General features: G+C 39.4%; 1 pseudogene; it reads left to right on the forward strand.

Moving 5' to 3' along the window:
- The first annotated feature begins 22,632 nt into the window (after positions 1 to 22,632).
- Positions 22,633 to 23,880, forward strand: LOC118609304 (annotated as a pseudogene).
- Positions 23,881 to 24,183: the final 303 nt, after the last annotated feature.

The following is a 24,183-nucleotide window of genomic DNA, read 5'->3' on the forward strand; positions in this document are numbered from 1 at the left end:
GGAACATACTGTTTACACTGGACGCACCTTCCCACACCAGTATCACAGGACTCCCCGCTCCAGAAGGCTTCTTCCTGAGTCAAGCATTTTTGCCCAGTGAATACAGTTCTAGTGTAGCTTTCCGTAGACCCCGCCCCTCCGCCCAAGGGAGGTGATACATATTTTATGACATGGTCTTTTACCTCATCCCGACTGAATTGTACCTTTTTTTCCCCTGTATGGGGTTTGCACCAATCCACACGAAACAGATTAATATTTTTTTCTCAGCCTTCCTTTATCTATGGGGCACAGGGTTTCCTGTTTGATTTTAGATTTATGACTTTAATCACATGCCAGATGCCACTTATCCTATCTCACTGTGTTGGTTCAGGAGTGGCTCAGTCTACAGCTTTCATTAAAAACTGAGAGAAGCTGCCAGAACGCAGAGCATGAACGGACTCTTGTTGATCTGAATAATCTGACCTATCCTGAAATTTAAAAGAGAGACCTTTGTGGGCACTGACTTACTTACTTGTCATGACCACCACCACAGTAACAGTACAAGGGCACGGATGCACCCACTCTCAAGTACTAGTAGTTCATGTTTGGGTTAATATGGAAATTACTTTGGAATATGAAGAAATACATCAGGTTACAAAATACTATGATGCCAACTTAAAAAAAACACACACGCACACACTCCCCAAACAGTTAGCAAAAGAGAGGCTGTAGTTAAAGATTTAAAAAGCAATTGCTCTGAAATAGTATTTGAAACCAAGGGTGTAGCTGAACCTCATTAGAGAGTGTTCAGAGGGCCAAGGTCTGAACTTTGGCTTTAGAATAAGGGAGTAAGAGTTTCCATCATGTTAATAGGCATGGTGGTAATGGATCCCTGAGTCCAGGCCAGCAGAGGGCAAAGGGGTCAGGGATAGGGAGGGGTGGTGCTGAAGACCAGAAGAGTTTCGAGGACCAGGAGGAGGGGACCTGCAAAGGCTATGAGGGTAGCATGAAGCTGTGAATGAAGGTGGTTTATTTGGGAAATGAAAGGTAATTGGAGTCTTCGAGGAAGGTAGAAATGATTCCTGAAGGGCGGTGCTGATGCCGTGGCCTTCCACGTTACCATACCACAGTGGATACCTAGAGAAGGGTGACTATTTGGAGAGAAGCTGGAGAGAAGGAGACTTCAAACCAGGAGAAGCCAGACCCTACCAGTGTGATCCTGCCTTGCAGTCACCATGCGGTTGTGGCTAATACCTAATTTTTTACGGTGCTTGGTCTTTTACAAAGCTCTTTCATATACACGGCCACATTTGCTCTTCGCAAATGTGACGTCCTCTGAGACAGACAGAGAAAGTGTTTTATTTAATTCACGGAGCAGGAAACTGAGGCCCAGAGAGGAAAGGACTTGCCTGTGGCCACGAAACAGCTCCCTAGTTAGTACATAAGGGAGCCCAGCAAGTTTAACCGTCATAAAATCTAAGCTCCAGACAAGGCACCACCGATTAGAAACGCTCTCCTCCTTTCAGCCACCTGTCAGTGGGCAATTAGAGAACCCGACATCAGCTCTCATAGGAGGCAACTCAAGTGAAAATTAAGTTTGTTGATGTTTTCATCTGTCCTACTAGCAGCAGAACCCGTACCACATCAGAAACGACTCTCATGGCTTGCTGGCCAGAAGGGATCCTGTTGTGGTAGGCTCGCATGCCAAGCGGCTTCCTGTAGCACATGCCACCCCTGTGCTCTTCATGTCCTTAAACCAGAACTGTCTAGCCGGGCTCTTGTCTCCACAGAATGTTCCTGAGACTGTGAATCGTATTTCCTCCTACTTGTCTCCCTCACTAATGGGAATAGAAGACTATTTCCCTGAGTCCTGTGGCCATCCCTGTGTCTCCTCCTGGGTCTCTTTGCTCCTACGCCCCAGTCAGGAACCCCCAGGAACTGTTGACCTGGTCGGGGGTGGCGGGGAGGCTATAGCAGCCAAGAAGCTGCAGCTGCAGTGAAGATTTCCCCGCCACGCGCCCCCGCACCACCTCCCCCCCCCCGCCCCCGCCCTGTCGGGCCTGAAACAGATCACTCTTTTTCCATCCCCAGAGATGCCAAAGTCATGCCCTTGCCAGAGTCATTAAAGTTGTCCCTGTGGTGTGACTTCCCACTGGGCTGCAAGCCCCACTGTGGTGATGGGTCCTTCGGCCTATGCTTAGTGCTCAGTGAGCAGCCAGGGTGTGGGAGCCAGAGGTTGCTGGCCCCACGCCAGGGAGCAGCCAGGCTGGAAAAGCCACTTTCCAGCAAGAGGCAGGTGAGATAAATAGACTGACATCTGGAAAACATCTGGCCAAAGGCCCCGACAGCCTGTGCTAGCACTGATGCGGTCCAGAGGTCAAGCCTCCTAACTTCTGGGAGCCAGTATTCTCATCTGTAGAATGGAAATGAAATCTGACACTTCCTACTTTCAGGTGTTAATTGGTGAGATATTGCTATGCAAACATAAGTTAAATTGTTATCCCTTGAGAAGTACCTTCATAAAGAGTATAGACAGGAAAGGAGAATGGGGGGGGCGGGGCAGGGGAAGTGGGGAGGAAAGTAGAGCTACCTCTGCGTACTCCACCTAGAAACTCAGCTTCATGGGATTTCGTTCAGGCCACACTGGCATCATCCTGCCATCCTGGGAGGGAGTGAGGGGGTGGATGGACAGTCTTGGGGATCAACAGTGCAGGGAGCAAAGGACTAGGAAGGCTAACCAGCACCATTTCCCTTAAGCACTTCAGCCTGTCCTAAACAGGAAATGGTACCTGAGTGCTGAATTCCTATAAATGATTCAAGGTAAAGTAATAAACAAACAAAAATACATGCGAAGTGGTTCTATCCGGCTGGGAAATGGACAAAAAGTTAAACACAGTTGTTTACTAAGGTACCCACACTCTCTCATGCTGAAAGGAGACCATGTCTCCATCAGTGGTCTAAATTTCCTCAATTGGGCAAGAGAGGTCAAGGGACTATGACGCCCCCATCAGCACACATCATCAGTACGCATCACTAGAGAGAACATTCCAGGAGCCCAGAGACCTGCATTTTTATTTCCCAAAGGTTTTAAGCCCAGGAGTGACTCTGCCTTTTGTAAACTCACAGTTCTGTGGTCCTGTATAGATGTGACTCCACTCGATGATGTGGTGAGAAATGGTTGCCCCTGGGGTCCTGCCTCTTGCTAGAACCAACAGAGGGACTGATGTTCCTGTTACCAAGGTTTCAAACATGTCACTACCTCTGGCTTCCTTGATCTGACTATAATTTAAAAAACTATTTGTATAGTTTTAGTAAAAAGAGGATCGGATTACTCCAGAGAATGTTAATAGCCACCTACTACAAAGCACCTTCCATGTGCAGGCACTTCATATACATCCAGTCCTGTGAGGTAGGTGCTGTGATTGCCCCATTTTGCAAATGAGGAAACAGAGGCACTGCGAGCTGAAGTCACTTGCTCAGTGTTACACAATTAGTAAGTGACAGAACCAACATTTAATCCAGCCTGATCCAGAGTCTGCCTGTGTAAATACAATGCGGCACTGCCTGGTAAAGACATGAGCTCTCTGACAAGACTCTCTGGGAACAAGGGCCTTTGAAAGGGTATTTGGGATCACAGTAGCCAGCTGCCTGAAGTACTGTGAAAAGGCCAGGACTCGTCCATGTGCTGGTGAGGTATGGCCCCATGAGCTATCTTGAGCAGAGAAGGGGTTATGGCCAAGGTAACCAGTAAGCTGGCCTGATAGGCAGCAGATCCTGGGTCTTTGCTCACCAACTCTCCCTGTCCCTCTATATGACAGCTCTGCTCAAACTGGCATTCCGCGCTTCCTGGACACACGCATTACAACCCATCACCACAGAAAGATCCTGGAGACAGGCCCTGCCAGGATCATATAGCTTAGGGGATGGGGTCTGCTAACAGAAGAAGCAGAAAGGGGTACAAGGAGAACAAAAACAGTAGACACAACATACCAGTCTCTCTCTGCACCGAGATTTTGTATCTTAGTCCCACGAATGAGAAGGGAATCTTCCACTCCCAAAGCCTAATGTAGAACATATCAGATTTGCAGACTTAGAGAACAAGAATAAGTCTTAAATTTCACCTGGGTTAGCCTATACTTCATAGCTGTACTTCTCTGGACCCATAGATATTCAACCAATTGGTGGCAGAGCTGGGACTCCAGGTCCTCGGGTAGCCAGGGCTCTCTCTAGAATACCAAGAAATAAACCTTACTGCTTCCAAAGAAATGCAATCAGAAAAAGTTAAATATGGCTACAGGCTAAGAGATGCTTTCTGAAGAAAGGCTCAGTTATAACCCAAAAATAGATTATAACACAAAAATAGGTATGAAAACCCTCAGCCAGTTTAATGCATGAAGCAGTTATTCCTTCATGACAGATCGATTTGATCACTCATTTTTCCTCTTCACAAAATCTGACTGCAGAGCTCTTCCTCAGTCAGAAGCAGGTGCACACAACTTCTACCTGGTTTTCTACTGTTCTTCTGCCCGTAGAGTTTGTTTTACTATTCTAGGAACCATCGGCGAGAGCTCAGAGCAGAGAGGGTGAATCTCTTGTATGCGATTGTGTTCTCATGTCAGATAAACATCTTTATCTCACCATTTCATTCTGACATGCGTACTGAGATTGGGAAATCTCATCTCAAAGGAATCCCTTGTCCCTAAATTCAAGCCTTACAGAGTCCTCACTCCACCTTCAGATAAAGAAGACAGAAGAAGACACATGCTGTCATTCGTTTATGTGTAAGATCTTTCACTCCTCAAACATTTACTGGATTCTCGTTTTGTGCCAGGCAGTGTGCTACATGCTGGGGATGTAGAGGCAAGTGACACTCACTTTGCCCTCAGGTAACCAACAGACTGGTAAGGAGAGACAAGCAGGTACTAGAGAAGGTGGCTGACAAAATTTTTCCATAAAGGGCCAGATGGTAAGTATTTTAGACTTTATGGACCATACGATCTCTGTCTGAACTATACAATTCTGTCATTGTAGCATGAAAGTGATACAGGAGAGACATAAGAATTACACAAACTGACTAAATATTAAACCAAATTGTATTCAGCACCTGCAATGTACAGATCAGCCCTATGGCTAGACCACGAAGAACCTACAGAACAAAAGAAGATTCCTGCAGAGATTACTAACAACTGTTTACCCATACCATTAACGCTACATACCCATAGCATGAAATGAAAACTAGAAACCAAAGTCTTCAAGTTGTACCCTATACAAAATAAAACCAACCATTCTTTCCCTATGGCCAGTCCACAGGGAACCTGCAGAACAAAGGCTGAGAATACTAATATGCCTTTAATGCTGCATACTCATGCCTTCCACACTGCATAACCATACCTTGAAAGGAAAACATATATAAACCAAATTCTTTAAATATTTCTCTGAGAGAAGACCGCTCTCTGTCCCTGGAGTGTTATCCCTTCCTAATAAACTTTCCTTTTATCTATAACTCTGACTCTGGCTTGAATTTTTTCCTGTAGGGAGTCAAGGCCCCTCCCTTTCTTGGTATAAGACTTGAGTCCAGGTGGAGGGGGGGGGGAGGATGAGGGGTGCAGAGGGAGGGGGAGAGGGGGAATTTGCCCAGTCCTGCATCAAAAGCAGCCAAGACAATATGTTAGCAAATGAGTGTGACTGTGTTCTGATAAAACTTTATTTACAAAATAGGGTAGTGAGTTGGATTTGGTCTGGGGGCTGCAGTTTGCCCATCTCTACACTACAGTGTGGATGTACAGGATGGAAATGAGCTTCGGTACAGCATGGCTCGAAGGAGGGAGTTGCCTCTTTTATTGAAGATACATTAGGACAGAATAGGCTTTGTGAAGGAGACTTCACAAAGTCTCCTTTGTCATGTGGGCCAGGGGAAGGGGTAGCTATGCTGGAAGGGGAGGCACATGGTGGAGCAGAAGCCTGTGACACAGCCCCGAATGCGGGTTTAGGCGACCCCAACCAATTAGTGTGACTGGACCGGGGAGAAACAGGGAGTCAGGGCAGCTGAGAGAGCCTCTTTGAGCCACAGTGACAGCCTTGGTCTTTATTCTCAGTACAGACGGAGAAGAGGAATAAACATGCATGAAGCTTCTGTGTTCCTGCCATAATTCTAGATAGTTTATATAAACAATCTCATTTTTATTCTCACTGCTGCCCCTTGTAGAGCCAACCTGGAGAAATTTTTCTTCCTTAATCCCATCGCCAGTGGTCTCCTACTGCCAGTGGGTAAGTTTAGAGCATGCCACAATCTCTTAGAGTTGGACAGAGACTTCAACAGTTATGGTGAAGAATGTTAAACCCCGGGTGGAGTGGAGAGGGTATCTCGAGGAGAGGGGATGTTGGCCAGTCATCCCATTACTCAGGCAGTGAGAGCAGAAGGCAGGCCTCTCTGGGTACTGGAGTGTTCCCACGTGGCTGGCTGGGAGCCAGGGAGAGCCTGGTTCCCTGTGGACAGAAGGGAGTGTGTTCGTGGAAGTGCGTTTGCCTGCTCTATTCCTGTCATCTTGGCTAAAGTCCACCTGGAGCCCCTCGCAGTGCCAGCAGATCCACTATTCTTTATGCCTGAGATCATGAAGTGACAGGAATTCCAGAGATTCCTGCTGAGGAGTCACCCCTGGCTCATCTTCTCCCTGTGTCTAGTTTACTTGGTTGCTAAGTTGCTGAACATTTTGGTTCTTAGATTGCACTCTCTGAAAATTAGGGTAATTCTCAAGAACAGGTCTCATTTTTCCTCTATCGTGTATGTCAAACTTTTGGTATGTGTTAAATAAATGTTTAATTAATATTGAAGTGTATCATTTATACAAATGCTTTTTATTTAGTTCCTCACATTTGCTCCACATAGACGCCTTCCAAAGCCATTTTACAGATGTTTGTCTTTTACAGAAGTATGGCTTGTTGCTACACTAAGTATGAACTTGGACTAACAACATCAGCACCAAGTGTGATTCATATGTGCACTTGACTGAGAAACACCGGGGACATAATTTTGCAACTATACTCAGAAACGGTCACTAACCCCAATTACATTTCTTAAATAACCTCTAAAATAATATTCTTTATATATTCTGAGTCCAGAAGACATTATTAACTCCCCAACAAATCTCTATTCTTCCAATTCTTTTCTTTTTGTGTATCTGCCCCACCCCTGCTTCTGGTGGCAATAGTACTTGGCTAGGTAAGAAGGAAGTGAGGGTAGAAAATTTTCTAAATGACACATTTGAGGGTCAGAGCCAAATACCTCACCCCTGAAATTTCCATCTTACGTAGGCTATGTATATCCTGTGTCCTATTTCTTTATTCCTTTGCCTGGCCTTTAGAGGTTTGGAGTAAAGGGAAGGCGACTTTTCCAGTCACAAAACTAGTCAGGCGGCAAGAGGTATGGCAAGGGGAAGATGATCTCTTAGTTGCGCCACTGTCCCTGGAAAGATGGCAGAAACTCTACAGTCCTTGGTCCCGAGCTCCACCTACACTCCCTTTTGCACAGAAGGCAGGATTTCTACAATGCTAGCTGAGGCAGGTGCTTTCTTTGTGGCCACTGCCCAGGATAGAAGGAAAAAAAATGCCAGCTTCAGAGTCAACGTACTTGTTTTGAATTTTAGTTCCATAATTTGCCAGCAGTGTGGCCTTTGGTGAGATACATACTCTCTGAGCTTGTTCCTCTTTTGTGAAACTGGGACAATTTCCACTTTGCAGAGAGGCTGTGAGGCTTAGAGAAAGAATATCCCCTGTGAGCCTGCAGAGCATGGCACATGTTGGATGCCCCCAAATTCATCATCGTTTAGTCATTAATGTTTCTCAGAGAGTTGTTTCCAATCGCCTCCCAATAACACATTCTTCATATTGCCACGTGCTCAAAAACGTTCATCAGCTCCCCACTACCTATGGGAAAATGTGGCCCCACTCACCCCTGGGCTGGTCCCCATCTCACCTTTCCTGCCTTCTATTCTTCTGCTCTTTTAAGTGAAGGTGTGCCAAGAAATCTAATTTTCTTATTCTTAACTTATGTAAGTATTATTTCTTCTACCTATACATCCAATGGTTTGTTAAGAGTACTGGTTGATTATCAGAATTAAGCCACTTAACCAATGCCTTCCCTTATACCTACAAGGAGTTTTTGGTATTTTTGTATTTTGATAAAAAGTTTTTTTCCTTTTTTCTTTTTTGGGAGGTGGGGCTTCAACTCTATTTTATTTTTTACTTATTTTTATTTTTGTAGATTAACAAGTAGTTTCTATTTCAAAAGATCTGTACTGTTTTTCCTGTTAGAATAGCCTTGTGGTTATTATTGCTAAAAGTATATTTAATGTTTAACCTTAATTCCATTTTAGATAACTGTTTCTAGGAGGAGACAGGCTCTCTTCCTATTAATAAATCCTCTCACTATTTTGCAACATAGATGACTTCACTCTGTTCATTGTTCATGAATTGTTCATGTAGTTACGGGATTTTAAACCGATAAGATTTTGGGTGTATGGTTCTGGTGAATTTTCTACATCAAAGATGTAAGTTTTGGTCTTTCTAACTTTTACAATTACTTTGATTATTTGGTGTTTTCTTTTACAACTTTAAAAAAATCCCCAGTGTTTTTTCACTTCTATGTGTGAACATAAATGGTCAGCACAGTTTAACTAGACTTAGAAAAGGATTGGGATAAGTTCATAGTAATCAGGAATTCCCCAAATCAGCCCCAAGTAAATTGAGTGCTTGGCTCAACTTACAAATGGATTCATCCAAGTGTACCTTTCAGTCTGCTTACTGTGTTCTGATTCATCTCTTCTGCAAGTTTCAATAAAATTCATCATATTATGAATTACAGATTTTTTTTATTGAGGATATATATAGATAGAGGTGGTATGTGTGTATCTTATGAACTGTTTTCATTAATTATTAAATCCTCCGTTAGACTACTTAATGATGGAGACTTTTCTAAACAAAGTAGAGAATGTAGCCCAAATGCTGCACCTTTTCCTAATGGTTTTATAACTATACTTGCATTTATTCTTCTGCTCAACCTAAAGCTTTGCTGATATACCGGGTAAGTGAGCTGAGGTTTATAGGAGAATGTTAATAACAGAATGGAGTCTCAGAGAGACATAAGGGTTTTAATACATTACTAGCAATTCTATGGCAAAAAAAAAAAAAAAAATACTTTTTCTACATTAGTTTAGGTTGAAGCACAGTAAAGTATCTAATTCCTTTTAGGGTCTTGACTTATGCATTCTCTAATATTAAAGTCATTTTCTTAAAATCAACTTCAAATGTAATAAATTATTCAATCGAAGATCATCAATGGGTGCTAAAATCATTAGATAAAAGATTATTAGTGTACAGAATATTTTCATGGCAACAAAATACCATCCATAGATTAATCATGAATTGCAAAGGAAAAATATACCTTTATAATGGAGCGACCTGGTGATCACCACTTTGAGTGATCAATATTAGCCTCACAAATAGTGAAACAACTTGATCACATGTGCCTCCTAAGATGATGCAAAAAGCACAGAATATCACCCATAAAATATTTCTTGTCCAAAATGTTTAACCTGTGTCTAATCAAGGTTATGAACCTAACTTCCAGCTCTCAGGAAGTACAGAGGAGGGAGAAGAATTAAATGACATCAAGAGAACAATTAGATAAATGTAGGCCAAAGAACATTCCACAAAACAATTACTCTGGACTCATCCAAAGTCAAGGTCTTTGAGGAAAAAGAAGGAAGTGGGAATCCTACTAGATTGAAAAAAAACCTGAAAAACACAAGAGATTACAAGGCTATAAAAAACATCCTTGTCCAATATAGGAACTTTAAATATGGAACGTACATAGGTGTTATTATGGAATGATTATTTCCTTTTTTAGATGTGATAACAGAACTGTATTTATGTAAGAGATTATCCTTATTCATAGAAGATTCCTGCTAGAATATTTAAGAATGGCCTGCCATCCTATCATAATGACTACAACTTATTTTCAAATGACATAGCAAAACATAAATTACATAACTCCTCATCTGTCTGTCTATCTGGGTCTGTCTGTCTGTCTGTCTGTCTGTCTACCTACCTACCTACCGACCTACCTACCTAGTGAGACAGACAGGAATGGAGAGAGTACATAAATATGGTAAAATATCAGCAATTGTTTAATTTAGATGAAAGGTATTTGGATTTTCATTGTACCACTTTTTCAACTTTTCTGTATGTTTGAAATGCACTACTCCACACACACCAAAAGACAAAAATAAAGTATCTCCATTTTGATTTCAGCTGGAGGTATCTACAATGAAGTTGAATTTTTATCGTCACTTCTAAATCTTAGATATGCTTTACAATGGGAAGTGCAGGTTAAGTTCAATTATATAAACTCAATCTCTAGGATGAAGTTTATCATTCTAAGGATAGCTTAGTCAAATCTCCATTTATTGCTCGATTTTTTAAAAACCACCGATGATTCCATGGGGATATGATCAAACAAGATGTGGTGAGCTGCCTTATGGTGTTTGTGGTGCTAGAGCCTTTCAGTTTTTGGTGAACCAGAGGCCCTTCTTGTTGGCTTGCTGATGCCTACATGTCCAATTCTGCTTACAACTAACAATAAAGCCAGACCCAATCTTTATGTTTGTGGGTTTATAAAAGCCCATGTAGGCATTTCCATTACCCAGCTTTAATATGAGCTAAATTAACTCAGGAAGCTTTTGTGTGCTGCCTCTCTTTTAAAACATAAAATCAGGTAATTTTTATAAGTGTTAAGCCAAGGTATAGGATACATTGGTAATTTTAACATTATTTATACCTAAATTTTTGTCTTTTAATATAGGATAATAGCTACTGCTGTTGTATATACTAATCTTACTTTAAAGAACTAAAAAAATAAGGCTAGGCAATTTAGGGAGACAGGAGGGTTCGCAGTAAACTAATTAAATTTATATTTATTTCTGGTTTATAGTTAACTAACCCATGTGCATTGGTGTTCATGTTCGTTATTTTTAACAAAATAAGAATTTATATTTTATTTTATATCACAAATATTAAGTAAATAGCATTTGTAGATTACATGCTGTAAGTTCTGAGACTATTTGTAGGTTTTTATGGTCGTATCTGGATTATAGCATCTCTTTCATTTAATAAGATACCATGAGAGCTGAGTGATGCTATATTGTACCCTTATAATTTATGTGCTTTCTGTGTGTATGTTTAGGTTGCATTAAAGCAAACAAATAAAAAAAGATATACAACTGATGAAACCACAGTTTTGTATGATGATGGACCAAGTAGTCATGAATTCATTGTCATGATGTTTTAAGAGAAATTAAGGGGAATTTTAGGTTACATAATCTTGAAGAAAGAGCAGATACAAGATATATATAGTTCAGCTTAGAAACTGCTTTAAACTATGAAACAAGTCCAAGAATATCTTTTCCAATGGTGCTGCTGGTTTTTCATGAGTTTGTTGATCAAGTTAAAAACGTAGAGATGATATGCATAGTAATAAGGCTTACAAATAGTATATGATTTGTTCCACCAGAAGTGTAACGTACTTTGTCTTTGAAAAAAAAGCTAACGAAGCAAGTATGGCAGAATGTTAACATCTATTTTTAAATTGGTGGATATGTGGTTGTTATATTATGTTTCTACTTTCCTAAAGGTCAAATTATTTTATAATTAAACAAAATTTTTAAATATGTTAGAAAAAGCATTCAACTAAAGTCAGGCTATCAGTTACTAAAGATGACACAGTAAAAAGGAAGAACGAGAATAGGCCTCCTATCTTGCAAATGTCTTGCTTATCAGTAAAGCTGTGATTAATGAAACCAAGTTGCATAAATAAAATTTCTTTGGGAAAAAAACATGTGTTCAAATGTAAAGGATTTTAAAATACATTTGGTTTAATTTCAATTGGTATTATTGTTAGTCAGAAAGTTGAAAATGCAACAACTTTTTAGAAATGTTTAAAAAAATACTTTACTTTTTAGAGAAATTTCAGATTCACAGCAAAATTGAGCTGAAGGCATAGAAAGTTCCCATATGCTTCCTTAGCACGGCCTCCCTCCACCATCAACATCCTCCACCAGAGTGTGGTATATTTGTTACAGTTGATGAACACTGACCCATCATTATTGGCCAAAGTCCACTGTTTGCATCAGGGTTCATTCTTGGTGTACATTCTGTGAGTTTGGGCAAAATGTATCCAGCATTATACTATCATTCAGAATAGTTTCCATACTTTAAAAAACCTCCGTGTTCCCATTTATCCTTCCCTCCCTTACAGCCCCTGAACCAAAGATTTTTTTCAGTGTTTCCATAGTTTTGCCTTTTCTAGAATGCTATACACTTAAAATCATATGGTATGTAGTCTTTTCAGATGGATTTCTTTCATTTGGTAATATGTCTTTATTAGCTCCTCCATGTCTTTTAATACCTTAATAGCTCATTTCTTTTTAGTGCTGAATAAATTTCCTTTGTTTGGGTGTATCACAGTTTATTCATTCACCTACTAAAGGACATCTTGAGTGCTTCCAAGTTTCAGCAGTCATCAGTACAACTGCTATAAACATCCGGATGCAAGTTTTTGTGTGGACATAAGATTTGAGCTTATTTGGGTAAATACCAAGGAGTATGATTGCTGGATCACATGGTAAGATAAGAGTATGTTTAGTTTTGTAAGAAACTTTCAATATGTTTTCTAAAGTGGCTGCAACGCTTTGCCTTCCCACCAACAATAAATGAGAGAGTTCCTGTTGTTCCACATCTTTGCCACCCTTTGGTATTGCCAGTGTTTTGGATTCAAGCCATTCTAAAAGGTATGTAGTTGTATCACACTGTTTTAATTTGCAATTTCTTAATGACATGATGTTGAGCATCTTTTTAATGCTTATTTGCCTCTGTATATCTTCTTTTTAGTAGATTTAATTAATTCCAATTGGTATTATTATTACTCCTAGTAGGCCAAAAGCTGAAAAAGTAGCTATTTTTAAAACATAATATTTTGTAGAACTTAGATTACCATAAATAGTGTTGCTTAGGTTTATAAACAGAGATTTAGGTTTTAAAAGTTTTGTTTTGTTTCATTTTTGTTTTATTATCTCTAGGAGATATTAGATTCATATTGGTGTAAATAAACCCTGTTTTTACTCTTTTCCTGGAATGAGGTAAGGCTGTTAATGGCGGAAGACGTATACTTGAGAAGGTAGTCATGACCAGAGGCCAAGCTGAACCTAGTAATACTAAAACGAGTAACCAAGTAAGGATGAAGCTTATAAGGTAAATTTAATTATATATTTTTTAAAAACTGACTCAAAGCTCACTTTTTCAGTACAATTATAGAGAATAGCTTGGAGGGGATACTGTGTTTGCATCTGTTTGACCACATCATTAATTAATTAATAACATAACATGATTTCTATGCTTTATTACCCAATAAAAAGTTTGAAAATATTGTTAAGAGTAATTTGGGATAATGATCATAAATGAGGGCAAATTTTTAACGTGGTTGATCAATACTTGATTAAATATGTACTTATTTTTTAAACTTTCAGAATTAACCATATTATTAAAAGGGCAGTAGAAATAAAGAGTACTAAAATATAATCAAATTTAACATTTTTGATTAGCCTAAATTTTATTATTATATTGATTATTGCCCAATGCAGGTTTGAAATGGTTGTCATCTGATCTGCATTAGTAAATGTAATACCATGGACAAGACTGATAAGACAGGTACATGCAGTAATATTTTAAGATCACTCGAATATCGATATGACCTATGTGAATATGTAAATGATGTAGGAAAAGTGATCAGATTTATTACTATCAAAATATTAAATATATTAATACTTTTTAAATTTGTAGTATCACCAAGTTTTTGGTTCCTGAAAAATGAAAAATAACTACCATTATCTAAATTCTAAAAAAAAAAAAAGCATAAAGTAACAGGAATTAAAAATTCTTAAAAATCTTTCTTAGTACATAAGAAATCATGAGCTTCTCTTAGTTAGAAACACAACTCAACTTAATTTAAATTTAATTTAAATTGTATTTATAGTACTTGAAGCCAAGAATAATTTTAAGGGTTAAGTTATAAGAACAGAAGAGAGAATACGTGTAAGAGAGATAATATATATGAGTACGTTCATATATAAAAGATGGCTTTGTGCAATTAAAATGGTCTATACATATGCTACATTCTGTTATGACTCTGTGTAATTAGAAAGATATGTAATTACTAAATTTGGACCTATTAGTAAAACAATAATGCTCAATTAAAAGAAACCAGCATTAGTTATAAGTTTGTTCCAGTTAGATTAACCAGAAGAAAAAAGCTAGGTTTGTTAAGTTAGCTGGTAGTAATGTTCATAATCCTCACACAAATAGGTAGTACTATTAGGAATTTCCTTATAACTTGCATTGCCAAATAAATACTACAGAAGTAAACCAAGAAAGATTAGAATAGCTTTTGCCCCTATAAACATTCATAAGTTTGTTTAGTGCACCTGCTGCTATTGCTGATGAAGAAGCCATTTGTAATGTTTTCTTAATCTTGTTATAAAAATATCCCTTATAGGCAGTAGTAAATGTGGATAAATTCTGCTTCTGGGAAGATGAAGTAGATGTGTTTTTCCCTATTCCTCCTGAACTAAGTACAACTAGAAATCCTGGACATTATATATAAAAACAAACTTAAGAAGACAGACGGGCCAGGGACCATGAGACCCAAGGAGCTACATGGTGGTGAGTTCCCTGGTCTTCCCCCACCCCACCCCTCATATATCTCAGATTTTGAGCCGAAGTAAGCCACCTGGAAATGTCAATGGGCGCAGAAAGAAAAAGGAAAAAACCCTAAAAAAAGGCCTACTCTCTCTAGCCAAAGGACGAGGAAAGAGCAGCCTAGAGAGACAGAAAACTACTGGACAATACCTCTACCCTAGGCAAACGTCACAGAAAAGCTGTGGCCGCACACCCACCTGCACCACCAAAGGCCAGGGTGGGAGGCTAGACTACCACTCGCTCCCTCCCCCTGACTGGAATGAGGTGCTAAGCACACTTATCATGGTGACCATTTCACAATATATGCATCTATCGAATCATTATGTTTATGACTTAAATATAATACACTGCTATATTTAATTATATCTCAATTTTTAAAAATGCAGAAAGTAGAGGAATATGCTAAATGACTCAAGCTGTCAATCAGTCAAACTCATGAACTAGGAAGATCTATAATCAAATGATCTATTTTATTCAATAAATACATGGCCTGGGGAAAAAGGTGGAAATAGGAAAACATTATCAATTTTAAAGACTTAAGAGACCTATCAATCAGATGCAATATGTTAAGCTTGTTTGGATCTTATTTCAAACAAATCAACTGTAGAAAATAATTTCAGAGATAATTGGGCAATATTGAACACAGATTGGTTTTAGAGAATATTAAGAAATTATTGTCAATTTTGTTACATATGTTATAATAGTATTGCAATTATATTTTTTTATGGCTGTATCTGTAGAGATATATTCTGATGTATTTATGGATAAAATGATATGAAATTATATTATGTCCAAATTTTAAACTTTCTTTAAAATAATCCATCTTAAAAAAAAAAAAAAGGGAGATGGGCAGGGAGTAGGTGAATGAAAAATGCCCAGGTATTGATAATGTAGAAATTGTGTGATAAGGACATGTGTACGCATTGTGTTCTTTTCTCTGCTTTTGTATATGTTTGAAAATTACCATAAAAAACTTTTGTTTTACAAAAAAAAAAAAAAATGGCTGAGAGAGGAATCTGTACTTCTACCCCCATCTTGGCTGTAATAAAGTAGCATCCTTACCCCTGCCTCCACAAGTGGTGTCAGAGGCAGCCAGCTAAAACACAAAGCTTAAAAAAGATCTAGAGCCTAAGAATATAACACCCAAAATGTCCAGGTTTTAGTAAAAAATTTCTCATTATACCAAGAACCAGGAAGATCTCAAACTGAGCAAGACTGAGATGACAGAGATCTTAGAATTATCTGACCAATATTTTAAAGCAGTTATAAAAATACTTTAATGAGTAATTGAGAAACATACTTGAAGCAAATGGAAAAAAAGTGGACGTCTCAGTCATTTGCAGTAGAATAAAGTTAATATGGAAAAATAGGCTCCTCTGATTATAAGTAGTAGTAGTAAAAGCTGTGCTGTTGACACTGGTAGGAGAAAAGAAAGAGGAATAGGTGGAATTGGTCAGCGTGGAATTTGAGCGTAGATCAGATAGCTGTTTTATTTATATCAAAGTAGGGTAGGGAGGCATTAATATGATAAAACAAAGAGCATCATTTTAAAGTAAGAACAGTTTAGGGCATCATCCCTGTGGTTGGGATAAAGATTCTAACATTGAAAAGCAGTTAAGATTTTGAATAGAGCCAATATTGCAAGTGGTAGATATTAATATTGGCAGGCCTCATCTTATGGCAGCATCATGCATTGAAAATAATAGAAAAACTAGAGGTATTAAGGTAGATGTTGCCGGACGGATGGATATATAAAGGAAGTAAAGCCCCTATAAGAAATAATAAAGGTATATGAAAACTCTCTACATATGTGATTGGTAAATCAATTGTGGCTAAGTTCTGTAGGGGATGGGGGAATACTCTGGTTTATGCTTTTCTCTGCCACCCTCTAGAAAGACGTCAACCTGTTCTGCCTGGTCGTTGGTCATTGTCCTCCCTCCCTGAAGAATTTCCTGCTGCTGCCCACAGTCCTTCTATGGCCTCTGGCTAATAAAGCCAGCACCACTTCTGCTGATGGTGTCCCCTCACCTCTGCTGAGAGGTTCCCCTTGGAACTTGGAGACTCTGACAGTCACTTCTGATGTTCTCCAGGAGAGCTGAGGGACATTGGGGACAGGAAACTCCCAGTCATCATTCCCACATGACTGCCATGGGCTGCTGACAATGAGCTGGTCATTCAGGATGTAGGCACAGATCTCTGTCCTCAGAGCCCCGCAACATCTCTGAGGTTTTTATGTCCTACCATGCCCCTGAGTTGTGGTTAGGATTAATAATAATACTAATTTCTAGTTAACATATAAACAGCAGAATGACTACTAGCATAACTTCATATGAAATTATTTGTGCTACTGCTTATGCACTGCATAAGGCTACTTCGGTTTGAGACTGAATCAGATCACAGGACTGAGTTTAAGTGAGACAGACAGTGCCCACAGGAACCTGAAGTTTGTAACTACAAATGAGTATAGTGATGCACTGGTGTTTAGAGTATTAAAATATGAATAAATAGTTCTGGTTCTTTGGTTAATAACTTAAAAAGCATCTGTAGTTGGACACAATATTTTAACTTTTAGAAATGTATGTAATACAGGATTTTGTTCATACTGAAAAATTAAAATTTAGATAGAAACAGCTTAATTCAGACGATATCGACTTTAATCATTGAGCATATCTGGTTTTATTAGCAGTTTACCCCATTATGGTATTCCAACCTGACTTCAAGGTCATGTACTCTACTGTCTACATAAACTCTAAAATAGTTTTCCTGTTATTTTGAGGCTATTTCTGGTAGTGAGGTTTTAGTTGCATGGGTAATATATGGACATTTTTCATAAAATGTATTTATTTAATTTGGGAGTTTGATGTTTTGAGGTCATCCAACCAAGATGTGGAAATCTAGGCCCACACATTTGTCAAATAGGTGAGATAATTCTATTTGAATGGATTAATTACTTAAAGCTTCACAGGCTTCTAATCTGACCCTAACTGGCACAAGGTGGTTAATTATCCTGACTGGGAGAAGAGGATAATAAAACAGTCCATTCTGTTTCCTGTTCAGAAAACAACGGAGAATGCATCCTTGGCAGTCCCAGCACTGTGGCCATTAGACAAAGGATGGGACAGGCAGTACCTGTAACACACATAATGCAACAGATTACGTTTTGAACAAAGAGGCCCGATTTAAGTGTGCCAAGTTCCTTTTGCTTCTTTTAATCTTCTTTCCTGTGTTGTATTAACAATGTTTGGAAAAAATAATTTGTAATTAATTTTACATGCTAAATCGTCCGCCTTCGATGGATTATCCAGTCACACTGGGCTGCTCCCTGTAATTGGGCCAGGAATTGGAATGCAGTATCTGGTCAGTGGACATCTGGAAAGCCCAGGTCAGGTGTGGAGTGATGCTTGCTCAATCTTAGCTCTGCAATATCAGCAAACATCTAGGCGCAATAGATACCTTTTGGATCTTATCGCAGAAAACCACAGCACTTCAGTGAGGGGAGCCAGTGGAAAACAATTTCTTCGGCAGTTTTTCTGTCCTTTGACTCTTCTAGCACAGCAATTTCAAGTTTCCTGTTTAAGGAAGATGAACTGATTTGTTAGACTATAGATACCATCATTTGTCTCGCTGGTCATTTTTGCCAGACAATTGTTCAGTGAATATCAGTTGCCGGTGAAATAAGAAGGATGTCCTCTAGGAAGTACTGATTTTTATCTCAGAGTCCAACCATATTGCTCCTTTCACTCATATCTCTGGTCTTCACACACACTTGCCATAATGTGATCAGACTCTAGTAGCATGGGAATGCCTTTTGTTGAGAGAGATGTGTATTCTCTCCAAATATCAATCACAAAACAGATAAGGGAAGGAGCAGATTTTACAACTGCAAAGGGACTCTGCTTTACTAGATCTCTGAAGAGTTCCTTTCAACAGAGTTCCTCTCTGATTCATTTGGAAAAAAGATTCAATTTTAAAAATTGGCTAATTCAACCCTTCAGAAACATATATCACATAGAGCAAGGAATATTTCTATTAATTGGGACTATGTAAGATGAACAAGACCAATAAACAGCAAAACCTTGATTGTCCCAGGAAAAACCTGATAACTCTTCTGAGTCCTAGTAGGACATCAGAACCTACAAAGCCCTGCTATGAGGCCATGCATTCAAAAAAGCCTTGGAGGGAGAGAGAGAGGTTAGTGCTGGTCTCTTCATTCTCCTAACTTCTCTTTAGCCTGGGACAAGTTGCTTAGCTCTTCTTTTCCATTTCCTTATTAGTAATGATGGAGAAATATTCTTCCTGAATTATTTTGAAGTTTAAATAAGATCATCTATCATCTTCCAGATGGTAAAACATTATGGAGCTACAATAATTCAAATAATTGTTTTTTTCTCAGAGAATAAAGTAAAGTGCAGAAGTAGATTCAAAACAAATGAGAATAAAGCTTCTGATAAAGGTGGCATTTCAATGCAGTGAGAAATAAGATGGAGTTTTAAATAAATAACTAGAACAATAAGCTAGTCCCTTGAAGGGAAAATAGTGCTGAATTCCTATCTCATTCCCCATACAAAAAGCAATTCTAAATGGAACATTAACCCTAAAAAAAGAAAATACAAAATTGCAAGCAGAAAATTTGAGTGAAATTTATTTTTAATCTTGTAGTAGAGAAGGCTTGTCTAATCAGAATATAAAGCCTAGAAGCCACAAAATATTAAAAAATTGGCTATCATTAAATGTTTAAAATCTTTTTCATGGCAAAAAAAATCACATTAAGCAGTGTCATAAAATAAGTTGGGAAAAATTTTGTCCAAATTTTTGAATTTATAAAGGATATATATATCAATGACAATAAAGAGAATGTATATTTCTAATAAAAAGATTTGACCAGATGGTATTAAATACAAAGGCCAATAAATTAATGAAAGATATTCAATATTACCCATAGCACAAGGAATGACTTCAAAAATCATAATCAAATTGACGAAACTGAAAATTTTTTTTTAGTGTTTAGAGCTAGCAAGATTTGGGTTAAAAGACACTCCTGTACATCCCTGATGGGAGTATATGTGGATTAGCACAATTTTCTAATCTTTTCAAGGGATAATTGAAAATATCTAACACATTTTTAAATGCATAACTAGATCTAGCATTTTGCTGCAAGAAATTCGCTCTATAGGTACAGCCCCAAATGTAAGCCGAGATACATGTACAAAAATATGCACAACATCATACTTTTGTAACAGCAAAAACACAATAATAGTCCAAATGTCTATTAACAGGTGGTTATATAAGTCATGTTACATACATACAATAGAATAGTACTCCGCTGATAAAACAATTATGTGAAAATGTATGTGCTGCTAGCCCCCAATCTTGGTTTCCGAATACCATTCTCCACTAAAAGGAACCAGGACTTCTTGGAGAAAAGGCTGATTCGATGGCTGTCAAATAGAAAGTGTAAAATGATCCTGGCACCAGAATGTAAGGAAGTACTCAAAAAGAATCGTGGGGACAAAGCAAAAGAACATAGGCGCCAGCCTAAAGTGGCTATTGGAACATCAAAATAAACAAAATAATAGCATTGAATTCTAACTCACTAAATGGAATAAGACCCTAAGAGTTCATACTAATATAACAAACGTAAATAAATGGTTGAGATCCCTGTCCTTGGTGATTCCAATGAAATGGGCCCATACTCTCCCCACCTTCCAATGAAAGGCCCTGTGCCCTTTCACCTTTCACATCTCCCCAGGAATTTGATGTAACAGGTGGTGGTAGTGTGTGCTCTTTAAAAATGTTAAAGGTCAAAGAAAAGAAAGGCTGAGGAATTTTTTTAGATTAAAGGAGACTAAAGTGATAGGACAATTAAATGCAATAGGTGATCCTGGATCAGATCCCTGACTGGGGGAAAATAGCTAACAAGTATGTTGCTGGAACAACTGATGGAATTTAAGTACGGACTATGAATCAGGTGATAGTTTTGAATCAAAGTTAAACCTCCTGATTTTAATAGTTGAACTGTGATTGTGCAAAAGAAAGTGCGATTCTTAGCAAATGCACACTGAGGTAATTAGGGGTAAGGGATACGATGTCTCTAATGTACTCTGAAAAGATTCAGACAAAATAATATGTAGATGGAGAGATAGATGCTGAGGAAATGATGAAGCAAAAGGGGGTGAAATGTAAATAATTGGTGAATCTGGGTTCTAGGTGTACAGGAGTTTCTTTTATTGTTCTTACATGTTTTCTGTAGGCTTGAAATTAGATCAAGATTAGTATATTCTGGTATTGAAAGAGCTCCATAGATTATGCAATAATAAAAGGTCCAGAGCCATGCGTATATTATGGAATAAAACAATATTCCCGTTTTCCCACTACAAAGGACATACAGGAAATGTTCGACAGTGTTGGCTCTTGGGAGACAAATGAGGAATCAAGACCTGGAGAGAGATAATTTTATTTTTCATTTTGTCTGTCTTATCTGTTTGAATTTCTTCTCTTATCTAGTAGATGTTCAATACATATGAATTTACTTCCTTCTTTTCCTTCTTCCAATTAAAGTTCAAATGCCCCTGCAAGGGGCCCCACACATAGGTAGGGGCATGAACTTAGAGACAGAGGCCAGGGGAGGTGGGGGGAGAGAGGAGTGGGATGTGCTGTTCCCAGATAGAGCCCACAGCCCCTGAGGCAGAGAGAGAGGTGGCCCAAAGACCAAAGCCCACTCTTGGTGATCTGGCAGCCCTGAGAGTTGTCTGCAGCCTCCTGCAAAAAGGGGAAGTTGGGACTGGCAGGTAGATGGGACAGACATCTCTGACAAGCGGAAGTGCTGAGAGCAGCCTGGGCTTAGTATGGATTTGTGTCTGACAGTTGAATTGCAGTGCAACTCAGGGCCTTTAAGTTCCCATTTCTGCTGGCTGTGTGGCTTCCCCCTCTCCTCCTCCTCCCTCCAGACTGTGCATGGCTTTTCCCTTTTCTCTCTGTTCCTCATTTTTGGCACCGACTGTGAAGGCTCTTGATTAGCAGTCCTTCCCACCTCAGCTAGCTTAGCCGCCGTTAATTTAAACCCGCTGACCCAGGCCTTCCCAATCCTGACAGTTGTTTGGTCATCTCTGGCCTCTGACTCCTCAGCATGAGAAATCCAGCCCAGCCCAGCTGTCTGACCACACCTTAGCAGTTTTCTAAAAATGATGGCTAAAAAATTTAATTAAAATGGCCTAAAGTACAAAACTATGATGACTATGGATCAGTAGTTGCCAGGGGTTGGAGGTCAGGAGGTGGGGGAGGGTCTTGATGGTAAGAAGGCATGAGGGAAACTTCTGGGTGATAGATATGTCCTATAGGGTGATTCTAATGATAGCTACTAGGATATATGCAATTGTAAAGTAACTCTTTAAACTGTACATTTAAAATTGGTAAATTTTATTACATGTGAGTTATACTTCTATAAACTTGATTTTTTTTTAATGACCTATATGAAGTAAAGACATTATCTATGTATTTAAATTATTTGGCATTCTCTGGTGATAAAATGAGTAGGGGTCTACAGTCTTTTTTTTTTTCCCCTAAGAATCCCTATCCCCCAGCATTTTTGCCCACTTTGCAGACCCACCCACTCAACCAGTGTCAACTGATTCAGATTGGCAGTAAATGGTAGTAACAGCAATTGCAGAGAGCAAAACAATGTCATTTAGGACCAAACACACACACACACACACACACACACACACACACACACACACAACTGTCTGTTTTTCTACCAAGGGGAGACATAATTCATATTAAATCACTAGAAGTCCCTTCTTCTTACAGAGGGTAATGGCTGGGCTGAGACAAAGAAATTAGACAGCATAGATGGCCCATTTAGGTCAAAGCTTGCTTGTGCAAAGAGAAAGCCTGAAAGGGGTCACACAGGGCCTGGAGAAGGTCGTGTCAGCAGCAGCTTTGGAGCCGGTGGTTGGGGCCATCAGCAAGAAAATGGGACAGGCTTTGGGACTCAGCCTAAGATATTTGGAATCAGAATTGAAATTAGACCACTGTGCTGGCTACCTCAGAGTCCCTGGCAGCAAGCTCCAGCTGAGACCTGAGATTGAGGGCTTGAGGCTGAGTAGAGCTGGCTCTTCAGCAGGAAAAATTGGAAGGGAGTTAGTTCTTTTTTCAAGAGCAGAAAGCCTGAGGGGAGAGTTGAGTGGGCACTAGGGCCCAGGTGGTAGAAACAGAAACTTCTGAAGAGAAGTTGTCTGGTGCTTAATTTTAATTTTGTTGCAGCACTGCAATGTGAATCCTTCCATCTCACCAAACCTTTCGTGAATTCTGTGAAATACTAAGTCCTTCTGAGAATAATCGTTTGGATAAATTCAAGGAAAAGGGTTGACTTCTGTGCCTGGGCAAAGAACCAAATCCATAAGCCCAGGATGGTAAAATAACTCATAAACTGATCAAATTCCTCCAATACAGAAATAATAAAGAGCACCTACTGTGCAGCCATAAACGTTTGCTACTATTATGATTATGTGTGGCCTGCATACAAGTAAGGTAATGCACGGACAATGAGACACAGAATAGGCAGGCTGGCAGCTGACAGTAGTGGGGGAGGCGGCCGATAAACAGTAGATTAATATTGCATTAAAATTAGTGAGGGCCCCCTTTCCACAGCTGGCATTAAGGTGCTGGATTCTTCCAAGGAGTTATGGCTACATTGGGGTAAGGCCTACTCTTCATCCAGCAAGTAGCACCGGGTCTGGCAGCCACTAGCCCAGCACTCATTTGCACTAGGGCCTTAATCTGTAAACTTGCCTGCATCTCCCGTCCACGTCCTGCACAACAATGAGGTGAAAGTCACAGAAGATAATAAGACTAACGCCCTCATTACAGCACCCGGTGTAAATGTTGAACGTTTCTGGCCAGGCTTGTTTGCAATGTCCCTGGCCAACCTCAGTATTGGGACTCTCACCTACAACCTAGGGGCTGGTGGCCCTGTCCAGCAGGAGGTCTTGCCTCTTCCAGCACTGTGGCCCCCCAGGGGAGGAGAAGAGAGTGGAAACAAAGAAAGAAGAATCTGAGGGGTCTGACGATGATATGGGCTTTGGTCTTTTTGACTAAACCTCTTTTGAACATGTTCAGTAAAAAGTTGAGCTCAAAAAAATCAGTAATAAGTGCTCCGAAGGACTGGAATAGAGTGTGGTGACAAAACGGCCGGTCGCGGTGGCGAGGAGGACCTCCTTAGAAAGGGCAGTTAAGAATTAGCCAAAGTAGGAGCTCAGAATCAGAGGTAACTACAAATCATACCACCCACCTCACCCACCATCATATAATACCACGTGTTACATCAAATTCCTGGGTAGATGTGAAAGGTGAAAGGGCACGGGGTCTTTCACTAAGGTGGGGAGGGTATGGGCTCATTTC

Source organism: Rousettus aegyptiacus, unplaced genomic scaffold, assembly GCF_014176215.1.
Source record: "Rousettus aegyptiacus isolate mRouAeg1 unplaced genomic scaffold, mRouAeg1.p scaffold_m13_p_11, whole genome shotgun sequence".
Taxonomy (NCBI): Eukaryota; Metazoa; Chordata; class Mammalia; order Chiroptera; family Pteropodidae; genus Rousettus; species Rousettus aegyptiacus.